The 22,620-nt window shown below is 41.0% G+C and overlaps 1 long non-coding RNA gene across 1 annotated transcript in view; it reads right to left on the bottom strand.

The window, feature by feature from the left end:
* Positions 1-22,620, bottom strand: part of LOC113599456 (uncharacterized) — a 57,940-nt gene that overhangs the window by 24,491 nt on the left and 10,829 nt on the right. The window contains exon 2 of the long non-coding RNA XR_003420382.2: positions 10,447-10,518. This is a non-coding gene — a long non-coding RNA (uncharacterized LOC113599456). The remainder of the gene's footprint in view (positions 1-10,446; positions 10,519-22,620) is intronic.

Raw genomic sequence — 22,620 nt, 5'->3', positions numbered from 1 at the left:
AAATCTCTGTCTCAGTGGTCACCCAATCCGCATCCTGTTTCCCTCCAAAAGCAGCACCATTAAAAAAATAGTGTTTTTTTTTTTAATGTTTATTTTTTAGAGAGAGAGAGACAGAGACAGAGCACGAGCAGGGGAGGGGCAGAGAGAGGGAGACACAGAATCCGAAGCAGGCTCCGGATGTGCTGACAGCTCAGAGCCTGATGTGGGGCTCGAACCCACGAACCGTGAGATCATTACCTGAGTCCAAGCAGACGCTTAGCAGACTCAGCCACCTAGGTGCCCCCAAGCAGCACCATTTTAAATGGAAACTGAAAAGCAACAATAACAAAAAAAAAACCCACCTTGTTTATCTCTTTTCTTTCCTTCAGATCCTCAATGGATGAGAAGAATCAGATCAAAGAGAAAAATCTTGGAACTGAATCTTAGAGAAGAAAAGAAACAAGAAAACCCCCCTCACACACATACACACACCTCAACATACACATCCCAGGGACAACAACAACATAGATTTTGCACAAGGTTGAGTTCTAGAGATTCAAATGTTGAGTTTTCAATCGACCTAACCTTCTCCCAGAATTTGAAACTCTTATATCTATCTGCCTATCTTATATCTCCAATTGGATATCAAAACCAAATTTTTGATCGAATTTGCTGCTGCTAGGTTATCAAACTGGTTCCCCCACAATCATTCAGTAAATGCAGTACACAGCAGCTCAATCTGTCATTCCTCAAACGGAAGTCTCAATGCCATCTTGACTTCTGTCTTTCTCTCCCATACCACTTCCAATTCTTTAGCAAAGCCCACTGCGATGTCTGCACTCCACTCCTGTGGAAACCACCGCTGTCTCTTACTCAGATTACTACGTCATCTTAACAGATATAGCCTTGCTTTCACCTGGTGCTGCGTTTAGCATGTTAATCTTCTAGTGTAAGGTCTCCAGCAGCTTCCTAGCTGACTCACAGCATAACCCAAAGTCCTTACCGTGGCTCCCAAGGGTCTGCACTCTGCTACCGCCCGCCCCACTTTGGCACATGTCTAATGCTCCTCCTACCCCTTCTCCCTTTGCTTGCCTCCGGCCCTCCTGCTCTGTCTGGAACATTCAAGAATGCTCCCACTTTGTAGAACTATCATAAAGATGAAACGGTTGGGGCACCTGGGTGGCTCAGCGGGTTGAGCGTCTGACTCTTGGTTTCAGCTCAGGTCGTGATCTTGCAGTTCGTGAGTCTGAGTCCCACAGGGGGCTCCATGCTGATGGTGTGGAGCCTGCTTGGGATTCTCTCTCTCTCCCTCCCCCCATTTGCTCTTTTCCTCTCTCTCTCAAAATAGATAAATAACCTTAAAAAAAGATTCAATGGTTGACACGTACACAGCATTTTGAGCTGCATCTAACTCATTGTAAGTTTTAATTAATATTGCATCACTATTATTTGGAGCTCCTATGTCTTGCTTTTGCTCCTTCTTTATATTTTTAACACATAGTGTGTCACGGGTACTATCAGGGATGCCTCCACCTCTGAGCATTTTCTCCAACAACTCCCTCTACCAAAATAGTATTTGATTCTGAAAACCACATGGTCTTCAGCCTCACTGGCTTCAGATCTCTCCTAAAACCATCTTACCCATAGGCCCTGTTGACCACACTAATTACGTAGCACCCATGACACCTGATGTGCTGACTATATTCAGAGGCAAAACAAAGAGCCATAGATCCTCCAAATAGTTGTAAACTGATGTGCAGACTTACTGTGAATAAGGCATGGCTCTAAGAGCTTTGCATGAAATTGATCATTAAGTCCCCACAATAATTCTATGAGATAGAGAGTATCATTCATCCCATTTGTCAAAGAAATTTAGGATGCATCAAATTTACTAACCTGCAGAAGGCCATGCAGCGAAAAACCGCTATGAAGTTGAGATTTGAGCACAGGCATTTAAATTGATGGCCAATCTGTTTATCTACACTGCAGCCTGTGTGCCTTGCTGCTCCCTCCATTCTGGTGCATATAGAGCCCATCTTTCACTGATTTAGCAGTGTGTCCTTGATCACCCACTGTGTGGCATGGTGTAGGCATGGGAACAAATACTGGTAAAAAAATTAATTTGGAGAGGTAGCCAGGGCTCAGATCTCACATGGCTTTGCAGGTATTGTTCTAAGAGAACCTTGGGTGTTTTTCTAAGTGTGATGAGAAGCCCTTGGAGAGAAACGATGACATTTGCATTTTGAATGAAGCACTCTCGTCGCTGAGTGGAAAATAGACTGTAGGAGGCAGTAGAAGAATCTGGGGGTCATTAAGGAGGCTATTGCCGGAGTTCATGAAGGAGGAACCGTCATGGGTGGTGACTTAGATGAGGCCTATGGTGGGATTGGTGAGAAATGGTCAAGATTCAGGGTACATTGCAGGGGAAGAACTAATGGGATTTGCTGGTGGATTGGACATACATCTCCCATGTTTTAAAAAATTGTCCCATTATATTCTGCACTATGAATACTCCATTGCTTATTTAGCCATTCCTTATATTTAAGGCATCCTTCTCTCCTTTTTTTTAAATTCCAAAGTGTGCTAGAATATTTGTTCACATTCATGGCTCTTATACACATGTGATTGTTTATATAAAGCTATGAGGTGAAATTTCTGGGTCATGGAGTACATGAAAGTTTAATCTTAACAGATACTGACAAATACGTCTCTATGCCATATGTACTGATCAGCCCGTGCCAATTGTTATTTCTTTACTCCACTCTTTAAAATGCGATGCCAATGTGATTTCAATGTGACATTGACAACAGGCCCTCTTCTGTTTTCCCAGTCTATCCACAGGCCATGCTGGTACTCAACCTCACCTATACACCAGTGATGAGATGGTACTTGTTGCATCACTGGCCTCTCCCTGTCTAGTCTTTGCAATGCCCAAGCTGACTTTCATTTGCTATTTGCTACTGTCCTTTCTGGGGAAAGTTGAGAAATCACAGACAGAGAAGAGGTGTGGTGACTTTAAAGGAAATGGCAACTGGGGCATTTGGCTACCCTTGTAAATACTTGAATAGAGAGAGAGCCCCCCCCCCTTGAAAGTCTGGTTATTTCCGTGTTAGGAAGATATCTTTTCACAGCCCTGGTACAAGGTCAGGCAGTGCCTTCAGGGACTGTTAAGAACAGGTTGCCCTGTAATTAACCGATGTGCTACAATACAGTAGTAAGGCATGTGTTTCCTCTAACCTTGAATATCACCCTGTGCATAGGTGCTCATTCACCTGTAAGTTGAGGGCTTCCAAGGAAAAGAGATAACTCTGCTCAATAATCTTTTGTACCAAGGTTTCATAACCCTCCACTATCTAGCACACTCACTTGTAGATTGCCTATCACAACAGACTGTAGACTTTCTGATAAACAGTGCTCTGGATACTTTCTAAACTTTCTACCATTAACCCTTTCAACCTCACATACCTGGGAGCCAGAGAGGCAGGGATATGTTATTCTAAGTTTACTTAGGTCAACCTGTGGAATGGAAAGGTTAATTGACATGGCCAAGGTCGTAAAACAAGCCATAAAGAGAGCCAAGAACAGAATTCAGATCTCTGGAAATGTTTGCAGTCTAGTGTGGGAAATGTTAAATGAAGTACATTGCTCTAATTCCGCACTGTTCTTTTCTACAGTCTTATCCCCCAAGAGCAATTTTGCCTTTTCAATTCTTCTCAATTACATTTCCACATCATGGAGTACACATAAAATGGCATGGTGTACACATAATGAGTGTAAATGGATGGTGATGTCTATGGTCCAGGCGACCAACTTCAAGTCCTAGCCATTGCAGGCCCTGTGTACTTATTTCAAAGAATGGAGGCACTGGCATCTCTGTCCGCTGTGATCTAGTGGGATCAAACTAATGAGGAAGCATCCAACATTTCTACAAAACTCGACTTCCTGCCAAGATCAACCACTCTGCTTGGAAAATGACACGAAACTGTGACAGAACCTGAAGGCTTGTGATGTCATGTATGCTAGAGGACCCTCTAGGCCTGGGACTCACAGCTGCAGGAGACCAGGGGTTTGGAAGAAAGAACTATGGACTAGGGCAACCTCCCAGATAAGAGAGAATGAACTGCAGGACCGTGAAAATGGCAGTGAGAGAGAACAGGCATCTGATTTGAAAGAAATTTTTAGGAACGGGTGACTAGTCATGTGGAGTGTTACAGGAGAAGTTAAGGATGTCTTCAGCATGATTAGCATTTTAAAGTTCTCACTAATGCTCTTTTCTCTATACTTGAACATATCATCTCAAATCTTATATCGTTACCTCTCTAACATAAAAATTTGGTCACACTTTCTGGGCAAGCTTTAATGGTTTCTTATCTGCCATAGGAAAAAGTCCAGGTTCATTACCTCAGCGTGAAAAATCTTCCAAGACCAGTCCCTAAAAACAAGGCACCAGGTTTCTCTTTCTCCACTGTCTATCTCCAAACCAGACCCGAACGCACAGCAAAGAATGATCTCTTTACCAGATTGAGCTTGTCTACACTTTGAAGATGCTCTTTGCTCTTTCCTTCTTCTTGTTCTTTGCCTGAAATACACCTACTCTATATCCTACCTCAATGCCACCTCCTCCATAAAGTGCCTCCCGGTCTACCAAGTATACGAACCTTCTTCTTCCCTTTTTCTCCCACAGAACCTTATCATTCTTGCATATTAACTAATGATCCGCCTAAATTTCATCTCTCCCATTGAAGAATGACATTTCCCCCTAATGTCAATGCCAAGACTTAACTACAACCCGCATTTAGCATAGTGCTTGGAACATGATAGGTGTGTTTGTTGGCGGAATTAAATAAATAGATCTTTCATGTTCACCAACGTTTGAGAACTAAGGAAATGACGATTCCTTGTATTCTCTAACAACTTGCTAGAAGTTGCCCTCAGTGGTGCAGAGGATAGGCTGAAGTCATACATGATTTTGAATCTCACTTTTGACATGATTTTAGGTGAGTTATTTCCTACCTTAGAGCCCCCTTTCCCTCACTTTTAGAATTAATAGAGCAATACCAACCTTATAAGGTTGATGAGAGGCTCCAGTGTTACCCTAACAATTGCCACATTCCAGAATGCTCAGTAAACATTTCTTCCTTCCTGATTTTCTTCATTGGCTCCACTTTGAATACTAATAAAAATGCCTCTTGTACAACACTAATCTTTATGCACATCTTTACTCTTTTATAAAGTTCATACATTTACTTTTGGACTTATTTATCTATGTGAACATAACCTATTAAAGCATATATGTATAGTTGTGTCTTTATGTATATAAGCCATAGTTCTAAAAGGCATACCCAAGAAATCATTGTTCTGCTAAATACTCATATAGTCATACATATATATGAATGGCTAAAAATAATACCTTACAGTAATAATCTGAGAGGTAATGTAATATTAAGAGCTTGAGCTAGGGGGTGAGAAATAAACCTGTATTCAAATTTCTGACAATATACATTACAGGAAAATCTAACTTAATGAGGCTTCGGTTTCCTCAACTGTATCATGGACTTATTAAACATGTTTAACTTGAAGAGTTGTAAGGACTGAGAGAGATACTGAATGGAAGGCACTTGGCACAGAGCCTCTCACATAGGACACTCAATAGCTCTTATTTTTATGGCTCCAATCATTATTATTATTTCTCTGGCTCTCACACCCAAACTTGCTATTGCAGACTTCCAGGCCCCTGATAATCTCACCTACCTATTCTGAGCATAGGGAGCATAGGAAGGAAGAATAGGCACTCTTGGTGAAGATCTACTCCTGCACAACAGATCCATGCAGGAAGCTGTGTGACTCCTCTTTATTAATCCTGCCAGTGCCAGAAAAGCGGTAATCCCCTCCTCCAACACTCTACCACCCTTCCATCCTCTGAGCATGGCCCCAGTGCACACGGCCACCCTGAGGCACGGCCACCCCATATCTTCCTGCCACTTGAGTCCTGGGTATTTCCAATGTACAACTGTTCTTGATGTGCCAAAGGAACACTGAATTCTGTGCCAAAATGAAGAGAATGTTTTGCCACCATCTGTTACATTACATTTGTGACATAGACACAAAAATGGTTTGGCCCTGTGGCCCAACATTTTATAGGGTTTTTACTGTCTGGGAAGTAGAGGTTAAGGTTGTAGTTTGGGGAAATATCTGAATGACTGAAAGCATTCTTCTATTAGAACCACTCCTTTTTTTTTTTTTCTTAAGAACCACTCTTTCCCTTTTTCCGATAACAGAGTCAGATCACTAGACATAGTCAACTTGTTTGTTTTGTTCTTCCCTTAGAGAGAAAGTCACTCTAGTTGGCATCCCCAAACATTCCCACCCAAGTTCTATGCACAGTGAACGCAAACTCTGTGTGCCTGGGAACAGGGCCAAAAATGGCCTGACATGAAAGCTAAATCTATTTGGTGTTTCATCTTTTATCTTAGGGGGAAAAAAAACATATGAATTTGGCATCCTCTCCATAGTATTATGTTAATATAAAATAATGGCGTTATTCCTCTGGATTTTTTAGTCCATTTCATGACTTTTGGGTCCCCCTGGAATACCTCACCAAACTCAAGAGGACTTATACCCCATGTCACGATCCCAGATCAGCCTTGGAATAAATGAGTTCTCTCTCAGGAGACTCCTCCTTTGGTAGAACTTGGTAGAAATAGATTTCTGGCATATTCTTCCTACTCATTTGTCCAACATGCCCTGACGTGGCCAAATCCCAGCCATAAACACAACTTACAATTAAATGTGCCTCTTCTATCCCCCAACAGATCCCAGCCATGCCTCAGAGACATCATCAAGAACCTTCGTTTTTATCCTGTCATCTGCCTGTGCATTTGCCAGTGAAATGTGAGGTTTTGTTGGCTGAGTAGTCAAAAGCAGAAGGTTTGCTGTGCATGACTACTGATGGCAACCACATTTCTTCGAAGTGTGGACATGCCCAGGGAAACATTTGACAAATGTGTCTTAAAGGCAATGACTCGCATGGCAGTATAGCCTTATACAAAGAAACTTTGGGTTATCCACAGATATCCGGGGCCTTCTGGAAAATAAAACCCATTCGATGAGTTCCCTCCATGTACTTAAGCATATAAAAGTAATGGATCCATAGAAATTATTGCATTCCATATTCATACCAATTAAAAATTCCTCAGATGGTTCAGTCAATGGCCCATATGTATTATAGTTCCAGCAACTCTCAACCATATGCAGTGACATAGGCTGTGCCAGAAGTACCAAAATAGTCTTTAGAAGTAAATGCCTCTGCATTGTGGCTCATAAAAAATACCTGTTAATTATAAATGGAAGCCAACTCAGCCCAGTATCAGCTGAATGACATGAAGCTAATTTCTGAAACGCAGGGAGCTCGAGAACTAAACACAGTGGGTAAAGGCTTAATGGAAAAGTAATAAGGTTAGGTCATGTTACTCTTATCTGCAAATTCCTGTGGTTTTCCATGAAATAAGTGGAGCTCACTGCAGTCCTGTGAGATACCGAGTTTATAGCCCTCATGTTGGTTGGGCTTAAAAAGGCCAACCTACCACAAAAAGGAATGGAGTACAGATACATGCTATAACATAGATGAACCTTGAAACATTATGTCCCGTGAAAGAAGCCAGTCACAAAAGGCCATGCATTGTATGATCCCATTTGTGTGAAAGCTCCAACACAGGCAAATCCGTAGAGACAAAAAAATGGATGAGTGTTTGCCAGGGCTTGGGGAGTAACTATTGATGAGCAGGTGTAACGGAAGTGTTCCAAATTTATGTTGTGGTGATTATTGTGAAAATCCATGAATGCACTCAAAACCACTGAGTTGTCAGCTTTAATAAAGGGTGAAATTTTATGGCAGGTGAATTATATTTCGATGAAGCTGTTATTAAAGGGGAAGAAAAAAAGGCCAACCACTTTTAGACTATTAAGTGAAGTCTAGGAATGGGAAAGGATGAGCCATGACCAAAAAAGACCAAAAGGCCTGATCGCGACCAAAATCCTTAGAAGAGCTATACTGGACCTCTCCGCTCCTGGACAGGCTTCCACAATATCATCCAGAATCATTCTCCGACTTCATAGTTTTCATTGCCAGGATCCAAAGGGCCACGGTCTTCAAGTTACTAAGATGTTGGCGTTCCCTCTCTTTCTTTGTTTCTTTTCACCCCCTCATTGGATTTCCTAGTAATTTTCAGTCAGGTGGAGAGGAGTCCGCTCTGCTTGTGCTGTTCATTATGGAAATTGATTTGACCCTCATTTGCATCTATTTGCACTGCCATCAAGCTGATTTAGAATCCGAGGGTGGTTGCAACCTCCTCCGAAGCTGGCAGATTTGCTCTAAAAACAGAACCCTGGAACTTTCCAACCAGCTCCGAAGAACTTGTTCTCTTGCCCTTTTGATTTCTGCACAATATGGGAAGAGTTTCAGAGAAATACAACTCGTGGTAAAAGAAAGAAAGGAAACCTTTGTTGCCTCCTGCTACAAATAGCCTCCATTCCCTTGCCTTCCCTTCATGCTACTAGTCAACCCTGCAATCGTGGGTTGCACATCAGAAATAAACACATTGGTCTGTGGAGCCAGAGGCCCCAGGCAAGCTTGCAGGCTGGCAACTGGCAGCACAGGAGTTAAATCTTAAACAATCCAGCATGGCAATTATCCCTCCTGCACTGACCCATGGGTTCCTCACTAGCCCCAGGAAGTGCAGCCCTGCTACCCTAGCCAAGGAGCCAAGGGGAGTGATCAGAAACTAGGAGAGTGCAGACTTCACCTGGCTCAGACATTCTGGCCTCTCTGGTTTCCCTTTGCCTCTACAGCCCTGGGCTGGTTCCTTGCTTTCTATCCGATTCTTCCTCTCGCCTGCACTGTGCGGGCCTCGCGTGTGTCCAGCAACAAACACCATCCTCACCTTCCCTGTGCACCTGTGCTCTCTTTTATTGTCCGAATGGAAATTGCTTTCTTGCTGTTTATGATGTAAAATGCTGAATTCTCATTGTAAAAAAAAAAATCAGTTTATATAAAAAGGGAAGTAAGAGGGCATAAAAATTAGCTACGCTCTCACCGCTCAGAGAAATTCACCCATACTGCAAGTGTAGAGTCTTCAAATTCTAAGAGAATGTTTTTTTAAATGAAACCTATGAGACATATCTATTTTTCACTTAGAAATCCATCTTGTGCATTTTTCATTTCAATAAATATAGATCTACACTACCATTTTTAGCAGTCTCTATAAATGTATCCATAATTTGCACACTTAGTCTGTTTCTTCTTGATTCATATCTATGTATATATATATATATTCATAGATAATATACACATTCACAGTTTTTTTCTTAGGCCCAAATTTATCCATGAGGCCCTCCTTCTACCCTCAAGCTCAGTCACACCTGACATCTGGGCCTCCTGCTGCCCCAAACTGTCTGCTCATCAGAAGTGACTCATCCTAGGCCTTACTCCTCAAGACCCTATGCTACTTGATGATAAATAGAGAAACGTAAGGAACAAAGTGAGTTAATGGGTTAATTGGTACAGTGGCTTTTATCTGGTGTCAACGGATAATTGGAGCAGGAATGGCCTTTAGAAATAATCTGATCTGTCATTTTCCTAACTTGTCAGTAGAGTGTAGGGGTGAGAGAGGTATAAAAAAATTCACTGGTCCCTCCTCCAGAGAGTTCAACATATGATTTGTCTGGAATGGGGTCTGGAAGACTGTCATTCAGCAAGCTCTTCATGGGATCATTTTGATCAGTAACATTCTAGAAACTCTGATTTTATTCAATATCTTTATCATTCATGTGAGGTCACAGAGGACTAAATAGATCTGGATTGTCACGTCTACATGGACAATTGGCAGTGGGACTGGAGGTATTGTCTATATTTCCCCATCCCTGAGCCCATCATTACTTTGTTGCACAAGACCATCTTATTCCAAAGAAAAATTTTATTAGAACAAAGGACTTCTAAATATAATACTATAATAGGAAGGATTTGTACCTGTTACACAGTGACAATTCTGGAACTCAAAGTGGGCTAAAGGGAGGTTGACTTTGAGTCAAGGAAGGGATCTTTTATTGACACTCAAACCTGTATCTTGCAAATGACTGTTTGCATGCGTGTGTGTGTGTGTGTGTGTGTGTGTGTTGGTCTTAGGAAAAATATTGGAAGTCAAACATGATTACAGAACCCATAGTATAATAATAAAGGATAAAGACCTGTATCTAGAAGTATCCCCAGTGGTGGGGGAAAAAAATGCCGGTGCTAATGCAGAAAGACTGGATCTAATCAAAAGCAAAGATTTCCTTTACTTGAGTCTATCTTCATCCATGAAGACCTGTTTCAGCAAGATTTTCAACTCTCGTTGGAAACATGTGTTATACAGGACACACAGAGACAGAAAGAAGACTTCTCAAGGCAATCTTCAATAGGAAGCTACTTACCTACTCTGGTGGCCAGCTCAGTCATGGTGTTCATGGATAATGGGTATCTGACAGGATTCTTTAATCCAAGACCTAATGAAAATAATAAAGGTGATGATTTAAATCATCCTAGCCTCATGGAATAGGAACAGTCATGGACACCTTCCATTTTCCTGGCAGACAGTAGTTCTTCCAGCGGGTACAGCTTCAGATGGTACATTCTGCTGTCTGCACTGTGTGGCAGGGGAAACAGCCGTATTGATTTGCATGGCTCCTGTTATGGGTTGCATAACTCCTCAAAATTCATATGTTGAAGTCCGAACCCTCCTGCTACCTCGCCATGTGACCTGATTTGGAAACAGGGTCATTGCATATCCAATGAGTTAAGCTAAATGAGGTCACAGTGAAGTAGGATGGGCCTTCAATGCAATATGACTGGTGTCTTTATTTAAAAAAGGGGGAACTGTGGACACAGAGACAGAAATACACACACAGCAAGAATGTCGTGTGAAGATTGGAGCTATAGGTCACAAGCCGATGAACTACCCGAGCTAGAAGAGGCCTAGAACAGATCCTACCCTAGAGCCTTCGCAAGGAGTATGGCCTTGCTAACACCTTACCGTTGAACGGTTGGCCTCCGAAAATAAATTTCTGTTTGTTTCAAGTACTCTGTTTGTGGTACTTTGTTCCAACAGCTCCAAAAAACTAGTATAGTACCCTTCAGAACACAGCCTCCACCAGATGACAGTTTTTAAGGCAAGAACAACTCAACAATGGGCTTATCCTTGTAATATTTACTAGTGTGGCCACACGAAAGCTTAATAGATTTGGAGAGCCTAATGCCAAAGGAGGAACACCTGAAACAAAGTACTTACTAACCTTGATTCTCTTTAAATAGAAGCTGATTCTTCCCCTTTGCCACTTCAGGCTCCTTATGTGGCTGCACCAATAGGCAGAGAAAGGTCACTGTACCTGCAGCCATGATTGATCCTGGGTCACCGGATTGTTGCTATCAAAGAGTACAAGAAGGGCTGTATATGGAACATAGGATGTCTCCTGGACGCCTCTAAATGCTCCCTTGCCTCAAAGTACTAATGATTGGAAAACTGGATCAACCCCCTTCCCAAACACAGACACACACACACACACACACACACACACGCACACATTCTTCCTAAAAGACCCCTAGGGAAGCAAAATTATGGGAATGAAGGCTCAAGTCACCACTTTCCCCGCTGAGGTGCTGCCGCAAGCTACGAGGAACTGGAAATGTATGGTAGGAAGGGATAGTGATGATGATGATATTGATAGCAGCATGACCAGCTTCCAAAGCCTGATTAAATATGATGATTTTTTACTTTTTCTCTTTCCTCTGCTACATATTTTATATGATGACCAGGAACTAATGTTTTAAGTTTCAGGTAGAAGGATGAAGGAATCCACGTTACTCCCCATAATAATACAGTAGTGACTTTGTCTCCTGTGTTTGGGCCATAAGTTTTGAAAGGGACAAAGGATAAGACCAGTTGTCAAGATACCAAAGGGATTGACTGTGCTAATTATAATTCCCTTGTGTCTTTAGGTCTGCTCACTACTCTTCCTCACCCTGCCTCTTGCCTCAGGAGGATGACTTATAAATGTTACATGAATAAATTCTCATCTCTCTGGGTTCCTGTTGGCATCTTCTTCACTATGGTTCTCTCAGATGAAACGAGAACGGTGGGACTAACTAAATGAGAACAGTAAGGACTAACTTGATTACCTCTTCCTGGGACAAAACTTTGCCTTTGAGTATAATGCTGTAAGACAATAGAGTCTATTATCGATTCAATTCAAAGTTTTAGTAGAATATGAATTGGTAAAAAGACTCCGGGTAGGGAGTAGTCCAGATGTTTTCCACTGATTTTCATTTTTTCACTAGGATCCTTCCCACCGTTACCACATGGGGATTTCCCTTCCAGAGCTCTTTCTGGTAAAAACATTGTTGGGGGTTTCTGTGCTTGACATCTGTAACGGAGGAAGTAGCTGGACCAGACAATAAACACTTTGTGAAAGGTGCTGTTGAGGAGAAAATAGTCCAAACCCATTTACACAACTGTGACACCATGCTTCTGAAAAACATGTTTTTTTGGTAGAACTTGGTGGTCAATTTTTTTCCTACCTGTATTGAGGTATACAATTTACACATAATTTTGGGTGCACAGCTTTACACATTCTGACAAACTGACATAGTCATGTTACCACACAAAAGCCAAATTGTAGAATATTTCCGTCACCCCCAAATATTCCTTTGTGTCCCTTTGGACAAAATCCCCTTTCCTCAATTTTAGTCCCTGACAGCCTGTGATCTCATGTATGTCCTTCTATCTTTGCCGTTTTTAGAATGGTATGTGAGGGGGATCATACAGTATTGTGGCCTTTTGAGTCTGCTTTTTTCATTTAGCATAATGTTTTTTGAGAATTATCCATTCTGTTCCAGGTTTGAGTACTCATTCCTTTTTTATTGCTGAATAAAACACTTATTAGAGCATTTTATTGTATCATACGCTACAATATGTATCTGAATTATACCTACAATTTGGTGGATAATTGAGTTGTTTCAAGTTGTTGACAATTATGAATAAATCCACTGTATACATTCACATATACGTTTTGTATAGACATGTATCTTCATTTCTCTTTGGTGAATATCAGAGAATGTATTAATGGGTTGTATGGTAAGTATGTGCTTAACTTCATAAGAAACTTCCAGACTGCTTTATAAAAAGCTACATCATTTTGAAGTGACATTAGAGTTCTAGTTTCTCCACATCATTACTGACATTGGTTATTGCCATTTTTTATTTTAATAATTGTGTTCTGGTTGTTAGTTTTTTAATGTTTTTATTTATTTTTGAGACAGAGCTGAGTGGGGAGGGGCAGGGACAGAGGGAGACAGAGAATCCAAAGCAGGCTTGGTGCTATGAGTGTAGAGCGCAACGTGGGCCTCAAACCCACAAACTGTGGGATTGTAACCTGAGCTGAAGTCAGACCCTCAACCAGCTGAGCCACCCAGGTGCCCCAGGAATTGTGTACCAGTTCCAGTTTACGTTTCTCTAATAGTGAACGCCGTTAAACATTTTTTCATGTATTTGTCATCTGTGTATCTTCTCAAATGAACTGTAAGTTCAACTATTTTGCTTATTTTTTATTGGGTTGTTTCTTTCCTTATTATTGAGTGTTGAGAGTTCTTTATATAGTATGATTACTCCTCTTTACAAATTATTGCCTTTAAGAATATATATATTTATTATATATATACATTTAATATATACATTAAATGTGTACACACACACACACACACACACACATAATTCCTTTACATAACGTTGCAACCCCAAGGACAGAATCACCTCCTAACTCTTTTATCACCTTCTGAGGATCATTCATTTCAAGCAATTATACTTCTTCTGTTATGCCCAGAATTCGTGATCCCCAAAGACCACACCAGGGAGCCGAGTCCGATGTGAAAGCAAAAGAGCCTTTATTCGAGCTAGCTCGAGGTCAATCCCCTACCTGCACCGGACACAGCCACAGCGGTGAGATACCAGGGAGAGAGAGCGAGTTTCAAAAGCACAAAGGTTTTATTGGGGCCTAGGGGCAATTGGTGAGGTAATGGCTGTGGCCTCAGCCGATTGGCTGGGGAAGGGTTGGAGTCCTGTTACGCAGGTCGCTGGGCGTGTTTTGATCAGGAAGTTTGCACGGGTGAGCGGGAGGTTACTCAAGGGGAGGAGGCGTGGTGTAGGTGAAGGACACAGAACGAGATGGAGTCGGCGGTTGTAGGCCCGCCCTTTCACTTCCTCAATCTTTTAATCTTAAAATGTTGATCTTGCGTTGCTTTAAAAGTTGTATGAAAACTAACTACTCACTCCGTCTCCCGTAAAAATCTGCATATATACAAATTTTTGCATATCCTTTTTGGAGTCCATAAGATACCTGCTCCTGAAGTTGCGCGTGGACCACAAAGCAGGACCCCGGGCTAGAAACTTACGTGTGCAGTCTGTTAATGTCAACTTGGATCAGTATAATTATCTTCCTTCTTTATCTTAGGTGAACTTAAGCTATTGAATGATGCAGGATAAGGCATGCAACTGTGCAAATTAATGCACTAAAGATATACTTTCATCCCTTTTTGCAGGGTCTGTGCAGCTGCACAATATTTTTTTTATTAGTCTCTTTAGTTCTATTTTTAACGCCCACAGAAGCCAGTTGACAAATGTTCTTTATCACCTGTATCCCCTTCACTCTTTCATCCTGCTACCTACTCCACTGAAAAATAGAAGAAATCGGGTATAAATAAGTATCCCCACTTAATTTAAACTTAATCTAAACTTAATTTAAACGTAATTTAAAGAATGCACCTCCATTCTTCCTTTGAATCTCCGAAAGAGATGTAACTTTCTTGCAGCCAATGTTATTCCTTCCTTTTGGGCTCCTGGTGCTACTCTATCCTAGACCCCATTTTTGCAAACAGCTCCTTTACCTGTGTTATTCATGTCTCCCCCTTAAATTGCTATTCGTTCTCAAGATTTCAACATTTTTTTTCCCATTGCAAAAGAGAAAAAAGCTCCCTCAACTGTGGAGCCCACTTCTCACCCCTCCCCATACTCTACCCCATGCATTTCCTTTGTTTCACAGCCAAGCAGAGACAAATACTTTACACTCGCTGTCTCTAATGGTTCCATTTCTCACATCACTACAAACTCTTTAGCATCCCCAACACTCCATTAAAATTGCTTTTTACAAGCAATAAATAATTTTCCAAATGGTCTAATTACAAAGAAAAAAAACGAATTGGTTATTTTCAATTATTATACCTGTCCTCTGGGAAATATTTGTTATTGTTGACTATTTCCTGAAACTCATTTCTCTCTTGTCTTCTGTAGCAATACTCTCTCCAAACTTCTCTGTTATGTGTCTATGTGGTGGGTCTCCGACCTCTTGTTCTAACAAGTACCACTGTGATAGTGATCCTCGGGTCTCTCTGTTAAGTCTTTTTTTCTTTTTACTCTCACTCAATTGCTGAATGACCAAACTGCATGATATTTTCGACTATTGCCTACCTACCTATAAATCAATGAACCAAAACTCTTGATCACTTTTAGGAATTCTCCAAAAAAAAAGAAAGAAAAAATGAGGCAGTCTTCTCCTAAGTTGTTTGAACACAACCAGTCCCAAGTAAATGTCATCATTGTTACCCTCCCCAAACCATTCTCCAAATTTATTCCCCTCTCTTTTTTTTTTTTTTTTAACGTTTATTTATTTTTGGGACAGAGAGAGACAGAGCATGAACGGGGGAGGGGCAGAGAGAGAGGGAGACACAGAATCGGAAACAGGCTCCAGGCTCCGAGCCATCAGCCCAGAGCCTGACGCGGGGCTCGAACTCACGGAGTGCGAGATCGTGACCTGGCCGAAGTCGGACGCTTAACCGCTAACCCCTCTCTTTTTTCTATCTCAGTGATTATCTCCACCATTTCCCTTGTTGCCCAAGCAGAAACCTGAGAATCACACTAAATTACTCATTTCATTTCTGAATGGTGACTAGTCAATCATACACTTATATATGCAATAAATAATTATGGAGTGTATATACCATGTGCCAGCCACTCTGCTAACCCTTTCTGCTAACCCTTTGCCAGGTTGAATTAGACCTTATCTTTGCTCTCAAACTGCTTACATTGTAATGTTGCAGAGGCTACAGGCTATATTCAATGAGAGTTTAAAGGAAGGGCTCTCTGAATCAGACTGAGGTGGAGGTGTCAAAGAGAACTTGCCAGAGGCAATGCTTGCATTGAATGATAAAGGATCAATGGTAATTAGCTAAGGAAAGAAGAGAACAATAATCCAAGAAGGAGCAGCCTAATGCAAGGTTTGACAAAGTGGTTCTGCTTCCTAAATCATTCATAGCCCTTTGGCTTTCTCTCCAGATACACTGCTAGAAACTTACATACAGCCAGCCACCATATTTTTCACCAATAAAATTAAAAAGGCCTTTTCATTAGCTCTCATTGGCCGCTAGTGTTACCTTCATCCCATCCATCTTCCACATGGCTACTGGACAGATCTTTCTAAAGTGCCTCTCTGAGCATAACTCTCTAGTACTTAAATGGACTTCAAGCTGTATTCCAAAGCTGTAATCATCAAGACAGTATGGTACTGTCGCAAGAGCAAACACTCAGATCAATGGAACAGAATAGAGAACCCAGAAATGGACCCACAAACGTATGGCCAACGAATCTTTGACAAAGCAAGAAAGAATATCCAGTGGAATAAAGACAGTCTCTTCAGCACGTGGTGGTGGGAAAACCGGACAGTGACATGCAGAAAAATGAACCTGGACCACTTTTTTTTTAAATTTTTTTTTAATGTTTATTTATTTTTGAGACAGAGGGAGACAGAGCACGAGTAGGGGAGGGGCAGAGAGAGAGAGGGAGACACAGAATCTGAAACAGGCTTCAGGCTCTGAGCTGTCAGCACAGAGCCCGATGCGGGGCTCGAACCCACGAACTGTGAGATCATGACCTGAGCCAAAGTTGGATGCTTAACCGACTGAGCCACCCAGGCACCCCTGGACCACTTTCTTACACCATACACAAAAATAAACTCAAGATGGATGAAAGACCTAAATGTAAGACAGAAAGCCATCAAAATCCTCAAGGACAAAGCAGGCAAAAACCTCTTTGACCTTGGCCACAGCAACTTCTTACTCAACACGTCTCCAGAGGCAAGGGAAACAAAAGCAAAAATGAACTACTTGGATCTCATCAAAATAAAAAGCTTCTGCACAGCGAAGGAAACAATCAGCAACACTAAAAGGCAACCGATGGAATGGGAGAAGATATTTTCAAACGACATATCAGATAAAGGGTTACTATCCAAAATCTATAAAGAACTTATCAGACTCAACACCCAAAAAACAAAACAATCCAGTGAAGAAATGGGCAAAAGACATGGATAGACACTTCTCCAAAGAAGACATCCAGATGGCCAAACGACACATGAAAATATGCTCAACATCACACATCATCAGGGAAATACAAATCAAAACCACAATGAGATATCACCTCACACCTGTCAGAATGGCTAGCATTAACAACTCAGGCAACAACAGATGTTGGTGAGGATGCAAAGAAAGAGAATTTCTTTTGCACTGCTGGTGGGAATGCAAACTGGTGTAGCCACTCTGGGAAACAGTATAGAGGTCTCTCAAAAAACTAAAAATAGAACTACTCTATGACCCAGCAATTGCACTACTAGGTATTTATCCAAGGGATACAGGTGTGCTATTTCAAAGGGACACAAGCAGCCCCATGTTTATAGCAGCACTATCAACAATAGCCAAAGTATGGAAAAAGCCCGAATGTCCATCGATGGATGAATGGAGAAAGAAGATGTGGTATATATATATATATATATATATATATATATATACACAATGGAGTATTACTTGGAAATCAAAAAGAGTGAAATCTTGCCATTCGCAACTACATGGATGGAACTGGAGGGTATTCTGCTAAGTGAAATTAGTCAGTCAGAGAAAGACAAATATCATATGACTTCACTCATGAGGACTTGAAGATACAAAACAGATGAACATAAGGGAAGGGAAGCAAAAATAATACAAAAACAGGGAGGGAGACAAAAACATAAAAGACTCTTAAATATGGAGAACAAACAGAAGGTTACAGGAGGGGTTGTGGGAGGGGGGAGGGGCTAAATAGGTAAGGGGCATTAAGGAATCTACTCCTGAAATCATTGTTGCACTATATGCTGACTAACTTGGATGTAAATTAAAAAACTAAATAAAGTTTAAAAAATCAAACCAAATAATAACCCCCAATTTTCAAATTGCATCCTGACATATGATTTAGCTTCTCACTACCCTGCAGGTTTAATGAGTTACTCTCATTGGACACTCTACTAACCAGTCAGTTTACTGACTGTGACAATGTACTCTGTAACGTTTGATCCTTTGCATATGTATATGTTGATTCCTCCTAAGATTTTCTTCTTTCTTCTTGTGTGACAGATACTCACTTACGAGTGAGTGTACTTCATCAAGATTCATTTAGGTGGCATATCTTTAGATGCTCAGGTAGATTAAGCACTACGTTCTCTATGGTCCACAGCAACATATGCATATATTCATTACAGCATATGTCACATTATATTATACCTGTTTACCTGTCTATTTCCCCAATCAGACTTGGAATGTCTTGGGGGAAAGAAAAAATGTATTATTCATCTCCATATCCTCAGTGCTCACAATAGTTGCTGGCATATTCATAGGTGCTGAAAATATTTATTGTGTAAGCATTAATTAATTAATTAATTAATATTAGGCACTTCCATTGATTAATAAGGGAGATTTCCTTTGTGAAATGGAGAATATTTCTTTCCTGCAACCTTAAAGAATCAACGAATATTTGCCAAGCTCTGACTCTATGATAGTCACTGTGCCAAGCACTTTTAGTTTAAAGGCAAAAAATATAGTCCCTACTCTCAGTAGGGCTTATATTCTATGAAGGAAGACATACATGAAAATAGGCAACTACGCAAGAGAATTAAGTGATATGATAAGGGAAATAAAGAAAACTATGAGAAATCGGGGCCAGAGGACATCAAACCTACTTCTGGATCATTAGAGTAAATTTCCAGAGCAAATGACAGTTAAGCTGGGACCTGGAGAATAGGTAGGAGGAGGGGACAGCTATTCCAGGCAGTGGGAATTTCATGTGAATGTCCTGAGTGAAGAAAAGCACACCCTAGCCACAGAATTTAAAGATCGGTCTGAATGGATCGCAGTGATTCAGAAAGAGTTGGTGGGAGGTGAGGTTGTGAAGGGTTTTGATATCTCCCAGGATTTAAAAAAAGGGACAGAAAATATCATGCTGTGTTTAAGAAGATCACACTGGCTGCAGAATGGAGGCTGGCTCGGAGGAAGGCAGGAATAAAGACTCACATGCAATCACGTAAGTAGGAGACGGTGGTGGTAGCGTATAGGAACTCTGTCACCTCCAACATTTTTTTAAGACTGGCCCGTGACCATGGACTGAGGAAAGCTGCTGTGCATTGAAGGAGCTCTAACATCCTGCCTCCCTCACTGGGAAATGAGAGGAAAGCTATAGAGTGAAGGCAAGGGGAGCCCTTATATCTGACTTCATTGGGATGCTTATTTATTTATTTATTTACCCATTCGTTCATGTATTTAAAGTTTTTATTTAAATTCCAGTTGACATACGGTGTAATAGTAGTCTCACGTGTACAATATAGTGATTCAACACTTCTATACAACACCCAGTGTTCATCACAACAAGTGCCCTCCTTAATCCCCATCACCTATTTAACCCACCTCCCCACCCACCTCCCCTCTGTCACCATCAGTCTGTTCTCCATAGTTAAGAGTCTTGTTTCTTGGTTTGTCTCTCTGTCTCTCTTTTTCTCCCCTTTGTTCGTTTGTTTTGTTTCTTAAATTCCCCACGAGTGAAATCATGTGGTATTTGTCTTTCTCTGACTTACTTCACTTGGCTTAATACTCTCTCGTCTCATCTCCATGGTTGCAAATGGCAAGATTTCCTCCTTTTTGGTGGCTGACTAACATTCCATTGTATATATGTACCCCTTTGTCTTTCTTCATTCATCACTCGATGAAGCAACTTGGGCTGCTTCCATAATTTGGCTACTGTTGATAATGCTGCCAGTTTAAATGTATGACGCAAACCTGAACAAAACATGGTGTGAGGGGCTGAAACTCAGAAATGGTGACAGGCTGATGATTAGGCCCTGGCCAGCCACACCCCAGAAAAAATAGGAGGCCACAGAATATTGCACTAAACAGCAACAGTGAAAGTATGTTCCATGGGCAAGAGAAGATCTTGATGGGCAGCTGAATAACCACTGAGATAGCTGGCCCGTAAAATAGGAGTCTTTTCAATGGGACAGAAGTTCAATTCAATAGGGAGGCAATATAAAATCAGAAAGGGGCTTCTGTTGAGGTACTTCTTGGTTATGAAATGGATAAAAAATGAGGCTTCTCTGGTTTTATGTCAGAGCTGAGGATGGGCATCCACGCTGGGTTCAGATTCTTCCAAATATCACTGTAGTCATTTTGTTTTCTTAGAATCTGCCTTCAAGTCCTTCTTCATTTAAGGAAAAGGCACCTGGAAAGGGACAGTAGAACCTCTGCCTGCGAGGCCAAATGTTTTCTACCATACTCCTATCGCAAATAAACAGTTACTGTCAAGAAGAACTCCCCCAGATTTCCCCAGTGAGCCCATATATTAATACCTCACAGCGGAGTTTCCACTTGGCTTCATGACTACAGGAAAGCATTCAAGTGTACACAAAGCACCTTGATGCTCTAATACTACCCATCCTTTGCCATAAACATTGGGCCTGTTTCACGAAAATGAGAGGTTCTCCTCCCCTGTATTACCAACTATAAAATTGTACATTTTGCGGGCATAGGTTTGTCTTAAGCTCCCAGTCACTCAATGAGATGTTAAAAATATGGCATGAAATCTGAAGTCATATTTACTCCAGATGGATACCAGAATATGTATCATATTACATATTCCATGTCGAAGGACTATGGCAAGTTCTGCCTAGCTCAACTTTTTAGATTATCTCTTCATCCCATTCACTTTCCTCTATCCCAATGGCCACTGACATAGTTCAAGCCACTACTATCTCTCACTCAGAGGCTATAATTGAATCCATCCCAAATGACTCTGCCTACAGTCTTGCCCCATCCAATCCATCCTCCACACTGCAGCTGGAGTGATACTTCTAGAATGCAAAATGAATGAATCATGTCGCTTCCTTACTTAACACTCATCAAGTGTTTCCCAGTGCTATTACAATAAAGTCCAAGCCCTTTAGAATGCCCTTTGTGGCCTGGCATCCTGCCTTTCTTGCCTAATCTCACCCTCTTGTCCTTCCTACCTTAGGTTCAAATCAAGAAATGTGTACTTTTCCAGTTCTTGAGCATAATTTTACTCTTACCTACTGAACTCTTCATGGCCACTTTTTTCTTTTTAGATATCATCATCAAAGCTTTTCTACCCTTTGGTAAACAACATCAAATGCCCCTTTTATGAGCTCATATTAAATCTTACATCTTATTGTTGTATTTATCACATTTTATCACAGGTAATGATTTAACTGCCTATTCTCCTGCCATACTGTAAACTTGCAAAGAAGTGATCATTTTTTATCTTCTTCACCACTGTATTCCTAGCACCTAGTGCAGCATTCATATCAATTTGTTGGATGGATAGATGGATGGATGGATGGATAAGGATGAGCTTGTAGAGAGCTTGATAAAGAAAGCAGATGGAGGCTTGTATCTCCTCTATAAAGAGGAGATAATAAAAATACCTCATATCATGGCTATAAATATTAAATGAGGTATTGATTATATGTAAAGTATTTGAGACTGTGTCTGCCATGTTATAAGCACTCCTCTAAAAAAGTCAGCTATTATTAATATTAATATTAATATGGTATATTCTCAAGAAATATGACAAATAAATGAATGGGTTTAAAAAGATTATTCAGTAGTAAAATCTAGATACATTCTCTCCGGCCTCTCTGTCTAGCCCTTAATTACAAAAAAACATTTGAGATTTCCTGATAATGCCCAATATCTGTGGTCACAACTCACCCACATTCAGCAAGCAATACAATAATAGAGTACAATGAAACATTTTCTGCCCTAGGATCCAAGTTCAACCCTTATTACTAGAATTGTTTTTGTCAAATTCCCACCCCTAGGCTCTGGATGCTGCCTGTGTTCTGAGATCTATGACATCTTCTTGCTCCCTGCTCTCTTACCTGACCTTCTGGTCTTTGGTCCCTTGCCTGTCTATACTGGTGGTACCTGATTAATTGGGCTCTGCTCCTGACCCTTTCTTGCTTGGCTTGTGTCCAGGGTGGGTCAATGGCTTTAAGGACATGCCCCTGGGCAGTGCACTGTGCCAAGACACGCAGGAGAGGAATGCCACAGTGGTTGGTCCGCATTAGCATAATTATCTCCTGAATCTACTTTCAACCAATTCATACTTTGTCTCAGACCAACCTAGTTTTGACCTTCTTTTTATTTTTATTACTTCCTTACAAGTTGCCCTTTCAACTTGATGTTGTTCCTTTTTAAGG

The sequence above is a fragment of the Acinonyx jubatus genome, chromosome B1, assembly GCF_027475565.1.
Source record: "Acinonyx jubatus isolate Ajub_Pintada_27869175 chromosome B1, VMU_Ajub_asm_v1.0, whole genome shotgun sequence".
In the NCBI taxonomy this organism is placed as follows: Eukaryota; Metazoa; Chordata; class Mammalia; order Carnivora; family Felidae; genus Acinonyx; species Acinonyx jubatus.
The sequence above is the reverse complement of the archived record's forward strand: the minus strand, read 5'-3'. Positions and strand labels throughout refer to the sequence as shown.